This window comes from Podarcis tiliguerta (genome assembly GCF_965153285.1).
Source record: "Podarcis tiliguerta genome assembly, chromosome: 2".
NCBI lineage: Eukaryota > Metazoa > Chordata > Lepidosauria > Squamata > Lacertidae > Podarcis > Podarcis tiliguerta.
Window position 1 is genome coordinate 42541915 of NC_139535.1, and position 14690 is coordinate 42556604.

The following is a 14690-nucleotide window of genomic DNA, read 5'->3' on the forward strand; positions in this document are numbered from 1 at the left end:
GTCATTAATGCCCACTGTTAAGTTGTGGGTGAACATATCAGACGACACAGCGATTCTGCAAACAGCTCTTGTTTATTCACAGGCCAGAACAGAACTGAACTGAAGGGTTTAGCCAGCCTGCTTATATAGAGCTCCAGAACAACATAATTGTAACAACTTTCTGTAACTATCCAATCACTGAACGTCACTTTTGATCCCTTATTTGCATATGTGGACCTGAACTATCTTCTACAGTATCCCCCTGCTGGCCCAGGGTGATAACTTCAGTGCATAACACCCACAGAGGCCTATCCCCTGTAATGAACAGGAGGCTATCTATCTCACTTTTCTCTACACTGATTGGCAGGTGCTTTCCAGGATTTCAGACAGTATTCTTTCCCAACTTTACCTGGAAATGCCAGGGATTGAACTGTCAATGTTACAGGTGATGGATGGAATGTCCAATTCTTAGATGGTTTCCCCCCCCCCTTGACTGTGTTGCCTCTGAATAGTATGTTAATGCCAGAAGTGCAGTTTAATATTCCTTACAGGCGCTTTGGCATCAGCATTTAGTGCTATGACAAACTGGACATGCGGCTTACATGTTTGTGTACAATCTGGCTGCTCTTTCACCTTATGTGTACCAGTTTAGTGAGGAAAAGTATCCTTTCCAGTAGTTGTACCTTTTGTGCTCGCAAACAAGGGAATCATAGAATCATATAATCGTAGAGTTGGAAGAGACCACAAGGGCCATTGTGGTGCCCAGAACTGGACACAGTACTCCAGGTGAGGTCTGACCAGAGCAGAATACAGTGGCACTATTACTTCCCTTGATCTAGATGCTATACTCCTATTGATGCAGCCCAGAATTGCATTGGCTTTTTTAGCTGCCGCGTCACACTGTTGGCTCATGTCAAGTTTCTTCTGAATCTTCTGAAACATTTTATTATGAGCCTTCTTTGTGTGGGACCCACTTGTTCTGGTGACCCACTCACAGTGTTGCCCGTCTCAATACGTAAGTATGGACCCTACTTCCCCAGAGCCCCCTGCCAAAACTCTGGAATAATTCTCAAAGGAAGAATTTCCAAAACTGATAACTATAGAAGTTTCTTACATTCCTTGATTCGTTTGGCCTTTGCGGATTTATGGACACTATAGCCTTTGTTTTGCCACTGTGTTTTGAAATGAATGTGTGCGCAAACATGAATGAAAGTGGAGGATGCTGCTATTAGACTTTTTTTTTGAGCATAAGAAATTTGGGGAAATAGCTGGAGGCAGACTTTTGTTTTGTTTTGTAGAGGATAGGAATGTGATAATAAAAAAAGGATTAAAATAGTACTCACTTTCACCTACAAAGCTTTCCACATTAAATTATTATGGTTCCCATACTTAATGGCTAGAGGCTCATAACTAATGAAGTGCTATATGACATATTGCCCTAACCTACAAGCCAATTAGAGTTAGCAGTAGGTGTCATAAAACCATAGCTATAATGTAATGTTTGGAATTGGAATGCTTGGACTGAGCCTTGTACGCTTGGTAGGTACTGCCCTGCTTGGATTAAATCTGAAGGTATGTGGCCCAGAGTCAGTTAGTAAAATTCTATGCCAGAACAACATGTAGTTCTTAAACTTGGATTAAACTGTCAAACAATTTACAGCAGTGTTAACTTGGGCTTGAGTGCCGTTGAGCAATCTTCATTCTGTGTCATTACCACCCACTGTAAAAAGAGGTGACTTTTGCAAAAAACAACCCCAAAACAACATTAAACTGTCGGGAGCTCTGATTAGAGCAGAGTCCCTGTGTTTACTTTTGACTTGGAAAAGTCATCATGAGATTAGTCTAGCTCGTCATGAATGTCAGAGAACAAATCGTTCTTACAAGTGCACCCCCATGTGGTAACAGCTGGTATTTACCATGCCAAGTGAAAGTCTAAGTCTGTGTGCAGACTTCGGCCTTTGAAACACTGCGGTTGGGGTTTTTCTAAGAGCCATTTTGTAGACATCGCCTTGCAAATATCCACACCTGCAAGCTATGCAGGTAGCATAAGCAGTTGTTAAATTATTGTCATCTGTACATGCAGAGATACGTCCTCTGTGGCTAGTGCTCATTTGTTCTTTTGCTCACACCTTTTTAAATTCCCTCTGTTCTCCCCACACCCTGCTGCAAGTTTACGGATATACCGGAATATGGGCTGCATCCAAACTAATGCTGACACAGAGTAGACCAATTGGAACTCATGGTCCTGGGTTAGCTGTATGTACAGTGGCACCTTGGTTTACAAACTTAATCTGTTCTGGAAGTCTGTTCTTAAACCAAAGCGTTCTTAAACCAAGACGTGCTTTCCCATAGCAGCGGGGGACTCAGTTTACAAATGGAACACACTGAACATGTTCTGCTTCCAAGGCAAAGTTCACAAACCAAAACACCAAAACACAGCATTCTTAATCCAAGTTGTTCATAAACTAAGCTGTTCTTAAACCAAGGTATGTACCACTGTACTAATTTCAGTGGGTCAACTCTGAGTATGACTGATAGCAACTGATACAACCCTCTGTGTATATCCAAAATCTTCCCTTGTTGTTGGCATCTGTCTGTCTTGGGAGACAGGCAGCTTCATGACTGCTTATCTTTTCCCTTTTGGCAATGCACTTTGATTATGCTCAGAAGCTGCCTGTTCTAGCACAACACATAACTGATTGCAGTGTCTGTTTTATTGCAAGCCACTTGTGGTCTGGTATGCTCAGAGCTTCCCTGCCCTGACACCAGACAAGCAGAGAACATCCCACAGTTTTATTTACTGAAGGAGATGCAGTGGGAGGGGGAGTCCTTGAGACTTCTGTTATATCTCCTCCCTGTTCTACCAGTTAATTCACTGGGGTCATTGAGGATTCTTACAAGGCAACAAACAACAGCAAGAGATTTGAGATGTACAAATTGGGTACACCTCAAATCTCTTGGACTGTCACCATAAGCAAGCAATGATTGCAGCTTGAAGTTGATAATAACTTTGGGATTTTGATAAACTAAGTGGGATTACATAATAAATAATAATAATAATAATATGCCAGGCAGAAGCCAGTGCCTTTCCAATTGTGTTTAAATACAGGAGAGAAAGAGATCACGGTGGCTGTTTCCACCCACCCTTTTAAAGAGCAAAACATCAGTGAAACTTATTCAACTTTCAGATATTGAAATATTAGTGTTCTGATATATGGGGGGGGATGGGACGGGGACGAGGACGACTTCTCATTTGAGATTAAGTTCGCACAAAGCCTTAGACTTTAACCTGGCATGGTAAATACCAGCATTTGAGAGTGCTGAAAAGTGATGTTTTGGCATTTTCCCCAAGCTTTTTTTTTGGGGGGGGGGGGATGGCCTTTTGCTCATCTTTCTGCTTATTTTCGGCTCCCTTTAAAATTTAACTTGCCAATTTAATTTCCCACTTAATTTGACTGGCTGTGGTGACACATCCTGTTCTGCTGGTAGTGTAGCAAAGCTAGGTCTGATTATGATGATGTCATAGGCTCCCATCAACAAAATCATATTTGATGCCATAATAAGCAGTTAAATAGCAATAGGAGGCAGGGTTCTGGGGGAACTAAAGGGCGCTGAATAGCATTGAAGGAAGAGTGAGTGAGATCAGGGGTGGTCCGTGGAATTTTGCCTCCTCCTCCTCTCGCTGCCAGTGCACCCCATCCCTACCACTTCCACTTCCACTGTGCCCCGGCTCTTGCCAAACTCGACTTGGGGCTTTCCTCAAAGCATTGCTACTCAGCTTCTCCTCCGGACAGGGAAGCCGATTGGCATTGTGAAATGCAGGAATTGCACGGCAGAAAACCCTCTCACCGGCAGTGGGGTGGGGGGGTGGGACAGAGCACCATCTCTTGCACTTCTGCCACCTTAGGTGAGTGCTTCACCCCACCTCATGGTCAGGTTGGCTCTGGGTTAGATGAATATATTTCTGGTAAATCAGCAGCATTAAATATGCTAATTTTGAAGCATTCGCTAATGTCAAAATTAGTGAATTTAATTACTGCCCTAAAAAGATCTGCACTTTCATTGACTTTTACAGCTGTGGACACATCAGGTACGTGGCTAATTACTGGAACACCTTTTCTTGTTTTGCATAATAATAATAATAATAATAATAATAATTTATTAGTTATACCCCGCCCATCTGGCTGGGTTTCCACAGCCCCTCTGGGCAGCTTCCAACAAAATATTAAAATACAGTAATGCATCAAACATTAAAAGCTTCCCTAAACAGAGCTGCTTTCAGATGTCTTCTAAAAGTCTGGTAGTTGTTGTTCTCTTTGACATGTGGTGGGAGGGCGTTCCACAGGTTGGGTGCCACTACCAAGAAGGCCCTCTGCCTGGTTCCCAGTAACTTGGCTTCTCGCAGTGAGGGAACCGCCAGAAGGCCCTCGGCGCTGGACCTCAGTGTCCAGGTAGAACGATGGGGGTAGAGATGCTTCTTCAGATATACTGGACCAAGGCCGTTTAGGGCTGTAAAGGTCAGCACCAACACTTTGAATTGTGCTTGGAAACGTACATAAGCAGGAGCTGCTTTGAGTTGAGGGAAGGATAAAATCAATTCCTTTTCAAGCACAAGAAGATGGATGTGAAGATGGATGTGGATAGTAAACTTAAAATGAATATTTCAGTCTGTATTTAACTATTCAATTGAAATATGGTATGACCTGATTAATTCTTTGAAACCTATCTAATATAAAATTTTAGGTTTCTTGATTATGATGTGACAGTTCATAATGTCATCTCACTTGTCAGATATTAATGCGTGCTCCCAGCAACACTTCCTCTGTGACATTTTGGTGTTTGCAAGTTCAGTACTGTCTAAGCTGCTTTAAAATACAGGGTGAGATGTGACTGAAGCCATTGTTGAAGGTCCATTGATTTGGTGGGTCTACTCTTGTATATGACTTGGGCTGCACTCTTACCCCCACTTACCTGGGAGTAAGGTGTGTATGTGTGTATAAAACATTTTATGTACACTACTTAGAAATTCTGAATCTTAAGCAGTACTGTATATAAATACAGTACCTGAAGTAAATAGTCCCATAGGACTTATAGCATGAACCCAAACCATACCCTCTCAAAAGTAGGCTGAATATCACCTATTTGAAACCTTATGAATGAAATTATGAAGTCATGTTGAGACGTTTTATCACCTGCACTAGAGATAGGAAATGGGCTACCCAAAAGCAGCTCTCTGGTGTGTCAAAAAGAGAATGATCTTAGCTCAGGTACTAGAGATCCTTTAGCCAGAAATAACAGAGAATGAAAACCTACAGGTAAAAAGAAATGGCAGCTTCAAAATATATAGTGGATCTATTTAGTGGGTGTTGGGGTGTGTGTACAAAATGAGTCTCATAGCTAAGTTATGGCAAAGGGTAGGTGGAATAGAATCTTAGTTTTCAATGTATTTTCAAGGTGTTTTACTGTTGTTTGAGTACCTGGGCTCCTTCGAAAGGAAGAGCGGGATAGAAATCTAATAAATGAATTATTGAATATATATATATATATATATATATATATATATCAGAGAGAATTTTGACAAGATAAAGTATAAAGTAGAAGAGTGTGCCTTATTTGTTCTAAAGTTGTAGATGACTATTGGATTGGGGGACTCATTGTGCAGGAGGCACTGATCCAGCTACCTTCTGTATTTATTTATCTATGTTTGTTCATCCATTTTTAATTAATTAATTAATTAATTAATTAATTAATTCAATACTTTACACACCACCTTTCCCGTGGTAATGGATGTTCAAGGCAGATTACAGTAACAATATTAACAGCTGAAAGGCAAACAACATCACAATAAAAATAAGAGAAGGAGCCATAAAACAGCAACAGCTGTAACACACACAAATATAAAGCAACAACCTCTTGAGCAGCGTAAATAGATAAAAAAATAGCAACTAAACTCACGTCTGAAGTAGATTAAAAGCTTCCTGGAATAAAAATGTTTTAGTGGAATATTGGAAGGCTAACAGAGAGGGGGTAAAGCAGCTCTCCCCAGGCAGTGAGTTCTGAGTCTTGGGTGTGGCCACAGAAAAGGTCTCCTGAGAAGAGTCTCTCTCCTAGATTTTAATACTCAGCATATTAATGTCTTAATGTTAGCGATCATGCATTCAACTCACTGTCTTCCATGTGAAGCCTCCAGTTACCCAGTGTTTTTTTTAATATACCGCATTTTCCCGTGTATAAGACTAGGTTTCCCCCCCTAAAAAAAAATGTCAAAAATTAGGGGGTATCTTATACACGGGGCCATCTCCCCCCATTTTCTTAAATCTGAGTCTTATACATGGGGGTGTCTTATAGATGGAAAAATACGGCGGTATATTGAATCATTCTCAGAAAGGCATTACCCTTCACATCTGAAAATCATAAATAATTGACACAAAGACGTTAGAATACATATTTTAGATGTTTAGCTGTAATGATAAATGAGAGGGTTTTTTAAAAATATTACTAATGATATAGTCCTTCATTTGCATTATTGCTAGATGTAGACAGAACCTGCTGTCCAATTTGGTCAGATTGCTTCGATGATTTTCTTATCGCCGAGTTAATATATGTGGTTGCAAAATGGTCTGTTTCATTAGGTAGAGGGGAGAAAAGGCCATATTCAAAAGAAAATCTGAACCTTGTTTGCTTGAATACGCACTTGAATATAATTTAAATACTTAATCAGATTCAATTCTAAGATCAAAGTGAGCTGGGCTGCATTCAGGTGTCCCCTTTCCCCCCATTTTGGTTCTGAAGCGTTAGGAAAATAGTTCCTTGGCTGGCCTCCACTCAACCTGAAAGCTGTGGAATGCACCTATTCCCTATCTTCACAACAGTTATGGCCACATTCATAACTTTGGCACAACAATCATATTGCAAGTTTTGTGGGTGTCTAGCTATGCTTGGAAAGCATTTATTTTGGACATCATTGCAACAGCCATAAAAATGCCAACATTTTAGAACGGTAGGGTCTCTCCCCCCCCCCCCGCCCCACACGCTGTTGGCTGCAGTCATAAGTACATTTACTTGGTAGTAAGCTCCACTGATAGCCATGAGACTTACTTCCAGATAAAGGTGGTTAGGATTGGGGTGTGAGGAGAGGATGAGTATTCCCAGATACGCTATGATGTTATCGGCATGGGCCTCTTTTGGCCAGCTTCCTCACAGCAGTTCATTTCTATGTTATGTTCCTGCTCTCCCTCATCTGAAGTCTGGCAACAGAAGCCAGGTCCCCAGAACAAGAGCTTTTTGACTCCCTCCTTTTCTCTTGACACAGTCTGCCCCAGAGCAGCTTTAACAACCTTGTAAAAACGTCAACTGGCTTGAGGGGAGCTCCCGCCCTAAGGCAAGTATCCTCCTGGCATTCTTTTCATGTCTTTCCTTTCCTTGCTTTGAGTGCAATCAGTAGCCAGGTATTCTTCCTGTAATTACTATATACCTGCCTCTCATGCATTGTTTAAAAAGAGAAAGCATAGAATCTGTTAGTAACCAGACTTCACTGTAAATAATAACTGAGGACAGACAGAGAGTGAGAGCTGCATATAATCAGCATTCTGTTGATACCTTGCTATAAAGCTCTGCATGGTTTTGCCTAGCAGCTTCATGTACATGTTAAATAACACAGGAGATAAGATGGACCACTGTGGCACCAAATTACCCTTTCCAGGACCACCACCTGGGCTTTATCTTCCAGGAATCGCTGGAGCTATTGAAACACAGTGCCTCCACCCCTCTTTCACTTACAGGAAGGTAACCTAGAAGAATACTATGGCTGATAGTCCTGAATGCTGCTTGGAGGTTCAATAACTGGATTAATAAGGTTCTGCTTTCCCTGCCTCTCTCCCAGTGCCATTCAACCACTATGTCTGCCAAGATGCTTTCAATTTTAGAAGTTCGATTCAGAGCATAAGAAAAGCCATGCTGGATCAGAGTAAAAGCATCAGCATCACAGTGGCCAACCAGATGCAATAGAGCTTTCCTGCTGCTGTTCCTACTAGAATTCAGAAGCATGGTGTCCCTGATCTGGGATCTCATGACTAGCAACCATTAGCCTTATCCTTCATGACTATGAAGTGGTACTAGTCAGATGATTGGTCTCGTGCAGGAAAGGCTGGGCACAATCTTCCTCAATGAAGGAATAACAATCTCCACCTTCGAACAAGCTGGTTCTACTCTGGCAGTTCAACTCTGGACCAGGAAGCCCAGAGCATGAGCACATATCTGGCAGATCTCACTTCTCCAAGAATCTTGTCTTTTCTGCAGATTACACAAATGGAAAGAGAGTCATGAAAACATACTAAGAGGAAGTACTGCATGTGATCCTTAACAACAGATAGAACCTTCAATTCAGGGTCAGTAATAATAGAGTCACAGTTTCTGTGGTTCAGGGTCAGGCTATATACAAAGCTATGGTAAGCTTCCTTCCTTCCTTCCTTCCTTCCTTCCTTCCTTCCTTCCTTCCTTCCTTCACCATTTCTTTGTGTGTGCAACAAAAGTATCACACCTTCCCCAGCAGAACTTAACCAATAATGTTCTTCAGAAACTAATTGTTTGCAGGTTTCATACTTCCTCTTCCAACATTCCATATCTCTCTCAATTATTTCCGTCTTTATAGTCATGGAAATTGCATTTCTGCTTTTAAGAATAGAATAATGTTTGACATCTTCATTAGCTTATTTCCTTTGTGCGGCATATAATTTAGTAAATATACATGAACGGGGTCTTGCAGCTCTTCCATGTTGCAAGTATACAGATAAAGCTCGTTTATAGAATAAGCAGCTAAAATGCATCCACTGCTAGGCTGAGCAATCACCCAAATCTAGCCTCATTTGGAGCCACGTGTCCCCAGTCCAAGCCAGGCTAGCTTCCTGGTGTGAGATCATTGCCTGGGTGATGGACCTTTTGGAGAAATAAAGGAAAGAGGTTCTGTATGAGGCTGCAAATGGGTGGATCCCCTTCCCCAACTCATAGTTAGTTAGAAAGGTTGCAGTGGTATGGACCAGAAGCAAACCAGCAAGCTGGGGAGTGAGAGAGGCAAAAAAATGTTCGATTTCTGTTTGAATCAGGTGGATTCTATCAGCTTCTACAGCCTATCAGGAAAAAAGGGATAACTCTTTTGTTTAATGCTTTGAACTTCTTAGAGAAGGGGCAGGATGCAAGTGTAACATAAGAGGAATGGAATAATGGTGCTGTTTGGGGGCCGATCATTGGTTGAAATGTGCTGTTCCACCTGCATTAGTACTATTGCCAGTTTATTATCAGTGGAATGTAAATGATTATTCATGTTCATGCAATATGCAGTAGCTGCTTTCCAGTAAAGTCTGTTTATTAGTCTCGCTGTAGTCAATGACTGCTTTTTACTATAGTTCTCAGCCCGCCCCGCCCCCCAACACATGCTGGAAAGTTTTCGTCATGGAAATATGTGTGGAGACAACAAGCACATCGGCATTCAATTATGTCGTATCTCTGTCAGATGTTGGAAACACTATTTAGATTTTTATTAGTTCCTTGTTCAATTTACACTTTAGAGCTGTGAATATCTTGGAGGAGGGTAAAATAAATATACATTTAACCCCAACAGAGCAGACCGAGTGTGGTATGTCTTATTAATTTCCTGTCTCGTGAGATTCCTTTGGAAATTTGTCTTAAAATAAGTAAAAATAGGTAGGCCAACTCACAGCAAGTGGATTCCTCTAGATAAAGATCCAACTTGCCTTGGCTTTGTTTACACTGATCTTTGATCTCTCAGCTGTATGTTTGATGTTGTTTGGTTGATCTGCAGAAATTGAAATAAGGGAGGGGGCCTTTGGAACTACTGAACAGGTCTCTTGTTCTTGGGAGTGGTTTATCCAAAAAAATGAACATTCTTCTTGAGTCACACCTCATATATGCCTGTGTTGACACTACCTTCACTTACTGCATTTATGCAGTAATTGCTCTGGTTTAGTTGGCTTGTTCTTATTCAAGAGTGAAGCTTCTGGAATGAATTCCTTATTTGGCTTGGCCATTTCAGTAAGACAAAGTGGGTAAGTTGATACCTTTCTTTGGATTAGATGTTAGTGAGTGAGAGTGTACAAATTTTTGCAGAAGCTGGAAATTTTGTACACTTTCTTGCCAATAAAATATGGTCTTATAAATCACCTTAAAATCACCTTATCTACTTTGTGCTCGTTTTTTGGATCCACAACTACCGGTATGTGGCAAATGTTTCATTTTCAATGGGCAAAATGTATACATGTTGAGTAATGAACACAGAGCTCTTTCCCTGGAGTATTCTGCTTAGTTATGTCTCAGAGGTTGTAATCTTAAGTATTCTTATTTGGAAGTCAGCTTAATTGAATTCAGTGGGGCTTACTACCAAGTAGGAGTGTTCACGATCACAGTGCTAGTACTTCTCCAAAAGTGTATGCAACTGTCACCACTGATTTTTATCCAGAAACAATATTGAACGTTAAATGCAATAAAATAAGAAACTGGCAATGGAGTGCTTTAAATGCAACAAATCTCACTGCAGTAGAATCAAGGACTGGATTCAGTTACAAAAACAAGCACACTTATACACAAAAGTTGAGTATCACTTATAACTACAGTGACAGTTTAAGAGAGAGAAAATGGGAGTGCCATTTAGGAAGTAGCAGATGTCCCTGCTGCCCTGCCCCTCCCAGTAAGCACCAGTTATTCAGTGGTCGGTCGGGAGGTCGGGTAAACGCTGCTGCCACACCATGCCAGCCATGCACTTAGGAACAAGCCAGTCCAATCCAAAACATTTTGCTGCCTGAAGCAAAGGACAAGATGGCACCTTCCCATCCCATGTGCAGAAGCTAACTTGTTCGGACAGTGATGATGGGATGGCATATTCCACTGCACCTGAAGCAGCAAGTTTGTTTAGGCAGGTTAAAACAGCACATGTAGGATGCACAACACTGTCTACCAATGGGGGAGGGTAACGGGGGGTCACTATTCCCAACATCTGAGAAGGTTGTTTCACTCCACCTAATAATAATAATGATGATGATGATAATGATAATGATAATAATAAATTATTGTTTATACCCCGCCCATCTGGTTGGGTTTCCCCAGCCACTCTGGGCAACTTCCAACAAAAAATGGGTAGCAATGTTCTTAATAGCCATAGTGCATGAATGCAAAACCTAGCTGTCTGTTGTTCCCAGAACCTCTGTATTTCTACCATTGTTGTCACTCTAAATGCTTAGAAAATAGAAAGGAGTATGGGATCGGATTGACACCCAATCCAATGAGCCCTTCAGCTTTAGACTAATCACTAGAAAAATTGTATAGATACTTTGTACCAGAGCATAATATGTTATGCATAATTAATTCCAAATGAAGTTGCAGCATTCTGAATGACTATATTTAAATAACTGAGCAACTGAGACCTAACCGTCAGAGATAGTTAAAACAAAAATCTCTGACTTTGTGTTCCTTATTTGTGACCCGCTATTTGGAAAACCCACATATGCACTTAGGTGAGGTGGTAAACGTTGCACTGATGAAGAAGTAGACCAGTCACATGATTTTGAGAATTTCTTAATCAAACCTTGGCACGTAGGAAGAAGGGAAATTGTGGAAAACGTCAGGGAAGAAAGCAAGCAAAGGTACCCATTAAAGCCTGCTGTTATGTTAGGATATCTAGGCAGATGTGTAATTGTAGAAGGAAATAAAGAATTAGAGGGCAATTACTCTCATAGCAACATAACAAGTAATTTTGTGGCATTAGAAATACTACACATAGCACATAGACAAAATATCAAACGTAAAAATATACTCTACTTACCTGTATTCAAGTTTCCTGGTAAATCTAATTTCAGTAAATTTCAATAAAAAAGTGTTTTATGTCTTATAGAAGCTAAATCTAGCATCTCGTCTTCAGGTTCATTGCTCTTTTCTCTCCTCCTTTTCGCGAGACCACATACTATGCTTTGTAAATGTGCTTTGCTTCTCTTGCCCTACTTTCCACTTCATACCTTTCATCTCTGTGCTCATCTCCCACTCTTTCCCCTCTAAAAGTATGAAGTTTGGAACACCAATACAGTGGTACCTCGGGTTACAGACGCTTCAGGTTACAGACTCCGCTAACCAAGAAATAGTACCTCGGGTTAAGAACTTTGCTTTAGGATGAGAACAGAAACCACAAGGCGGTGGCATGGCAGCAGCAGGAGGCCCCATTAGCTAAAGTGGTACCTCAGGTTAAGAACAGTTTCAGGTTCAGAATGGACCTCCAGAATGAATTAAGTTCTTAACCTGAGGTACCACTGTAAAGATTACATTAAATATATATATATATAATATATATCCATCGAGCCATCGAGATAGAGAAACACCCTCACAACATGAACAAGCGTGACGACACATCCCGCTTGCCAGACATCTGGAAATTAGCCCTCCCCGCAAAATCTGACACCAGATCCAGAGGCACACAGAACGCCATCACCAATCAACCACACCAGACCCAAACCCAGACCCTCTCCACAGATAAATTACAGACACCATCCAGTAGCCAAACCAGGGTGGCACCTCCGGATGCTGCACCCCCCTGCAATCCCTACACAGATCTGGCTGGCACAGGCCACAAAACCACAGCTCGCCCCTATACACGAAGCCAAGCCAGAGCACAACCAAGTGCAGTACAGCCATCTTCTCAGAAAAACTCTTCACAAAGTTCAAGAGTTCAAGACACGAAGGCTTTAGCAACTAATCCACACCTAATGACCCACCTAAGTGGGATTCAGGAAATCACTCAAGAAATCACTCAAGATATCCCTCAAGTAATTAAGGAACAAAAGAAGAAAAGGCACACTAGCCTGGGAACCTCCTCTCTGCCCAGAACATTGGAGGCTATACACCACACCTCCTCAACAGTATTTATAGGAACTCAAACACTGAGATCCTGCTCTGTTCCAGTAACAAGAAGCCGAAAGCACCAGCCTGAAGATGACGAGTGAGACCTCGTCGAAACGTCGCCTAGACACCCCAACTTTTACACGGGAAGACACCCGAGGACACCAAAACCTGCATATATATATATATATATATAATTTGCCTTTGTACGGGAGGCTAGTTTCTATACACCAGGCATAAGCAAACTCGGCCCTCCAGATGTTTTGGAACTACAACTCCCATGATCCCTAGCTAACAGGACCAGTGGTCAAGGATGATGGGAATTGTAGTCCCAAAACATCTGGAGGGCCAAGTTTGCCTATGCCTGCTATATACGCTCCCACAACCCTGCCTAGCGTCCATCAAAAAAAGCAAGAGACATGATTACAGTTTGAGGAGGCAATCCAAGCTGGCAGAAACATGGAGGGTGAGAAGCAGGGCTAGTGAGGGATGTGGCCTGGGGAGAGATCTGAGGGTCAGATAGAGGGACCTGGAGGTCCGCATTTCACCCCATGACCTAAGGTTCCCCACCATTAATACAAAGTGTCTTTGTAAATGCATTTGTTTCCTCTGCTAAATGTGTTTTAAGAGCTTTTTTTCCTTTTTCATAAGATGCATTAGACTTAAGAAGTCACGTTGTTGCACCAAATTATGTATGCAGTGGAAATATTTTGTTAATTAAAGCCAAGGTCTTTAATCCTGAAAAATGATCCAGGACAGGGGAAGTAGCTGAGAGTTTCTGTTATTGGATCACGTCCTTAAATTGTTACCATAAAATCTGTTAATGTAGTATTTTAAATACTTTCCTGTCTGCTTGTCATGTGATGACCGCACACAAGTCTGTGTGTTTCTGGCTGTAGATCAGTGATGGCTTGCAAAAAAAACGTTTCCTGTGCTGCCTGTCTATCAGTTCATTACATTTTTTTTTATTTTACTTTTAGGAGGCGAAACCTAGATACATATTCATTCCTCACATTTATTTTCTAAAAAAATAACTTTGTGTCCAAAGCACACCAAGTAAAAGCAGAGACCTACAAAAATATTATCTATTATAAACTCCTGAACTGAAATAAGATTTTATGCACTAAGTACTTGACACACTTATCCCAGATCCTAAAACAGAGCTATATAGTCTTTCTCCTGTAGAGAATAAAATCTATTTAGCGAAGCTAGTTAAGCATTCATTCAAATTACAAACAGTTGAGAAAATTATTTTATTGAATGTATTTGTAGTCCACCCCTTCACCCAGGGGTTGCAGGGCAGCAAACAACAGGTATTTAAATCCCAATTATAATTAAACATTTGATAAAAACCAAGCAGCATCATTACATTAAGAACAATCACATATAAAACAGGCAGTAGAAGTGAATATAAAATGATACCATGCATTTCATTCCTTTCACACAATCCAGGGCAAGAGGTGCGTGTTTACTGGTTGAATGAATGAAAATACTGTAGAAGTAAGGGAGGCTACTCCAAAACTGTGAAGTGTAGTGTAGATCTTGCTCTTTGAGAGGACTACCAAGAAGGCTTCCTTTACAGGTCTTAACAGCCAGGAAGGCTGATATGGGATCAGGTATTCTTTAAGATACTTGGGGCCCAAATCATTAAAGGCTTTATATTATCATCACATGAATCAGGCCCAGAATACCACTGGCTATCAGTGCAACTCTTTTAAATTTTTTTTGCTATACGTGAGCGACCAGGAGTCCCTTTTCATACCCCAGCTACCACATTCAGCAGCAGTTGTAATATCCATGTCATCCCCTCCAACATT

At 41.2% G+C, this 14690-nt stretch overlaps 1 protein-coding gene across 12 annotated transcripts in view; it reads left to right on the forward strand.

The window, feature by feature from the left end:
- The window catches only part of ERC2 (ELKS/RAB6-interacting/CAST family member 2), a 521838-nt gene that overhangs the window by 183901 nt on the left and 323247 nt on the right, over positions 1–14690 (forward strand). The window lies entirely within an intron of this gene.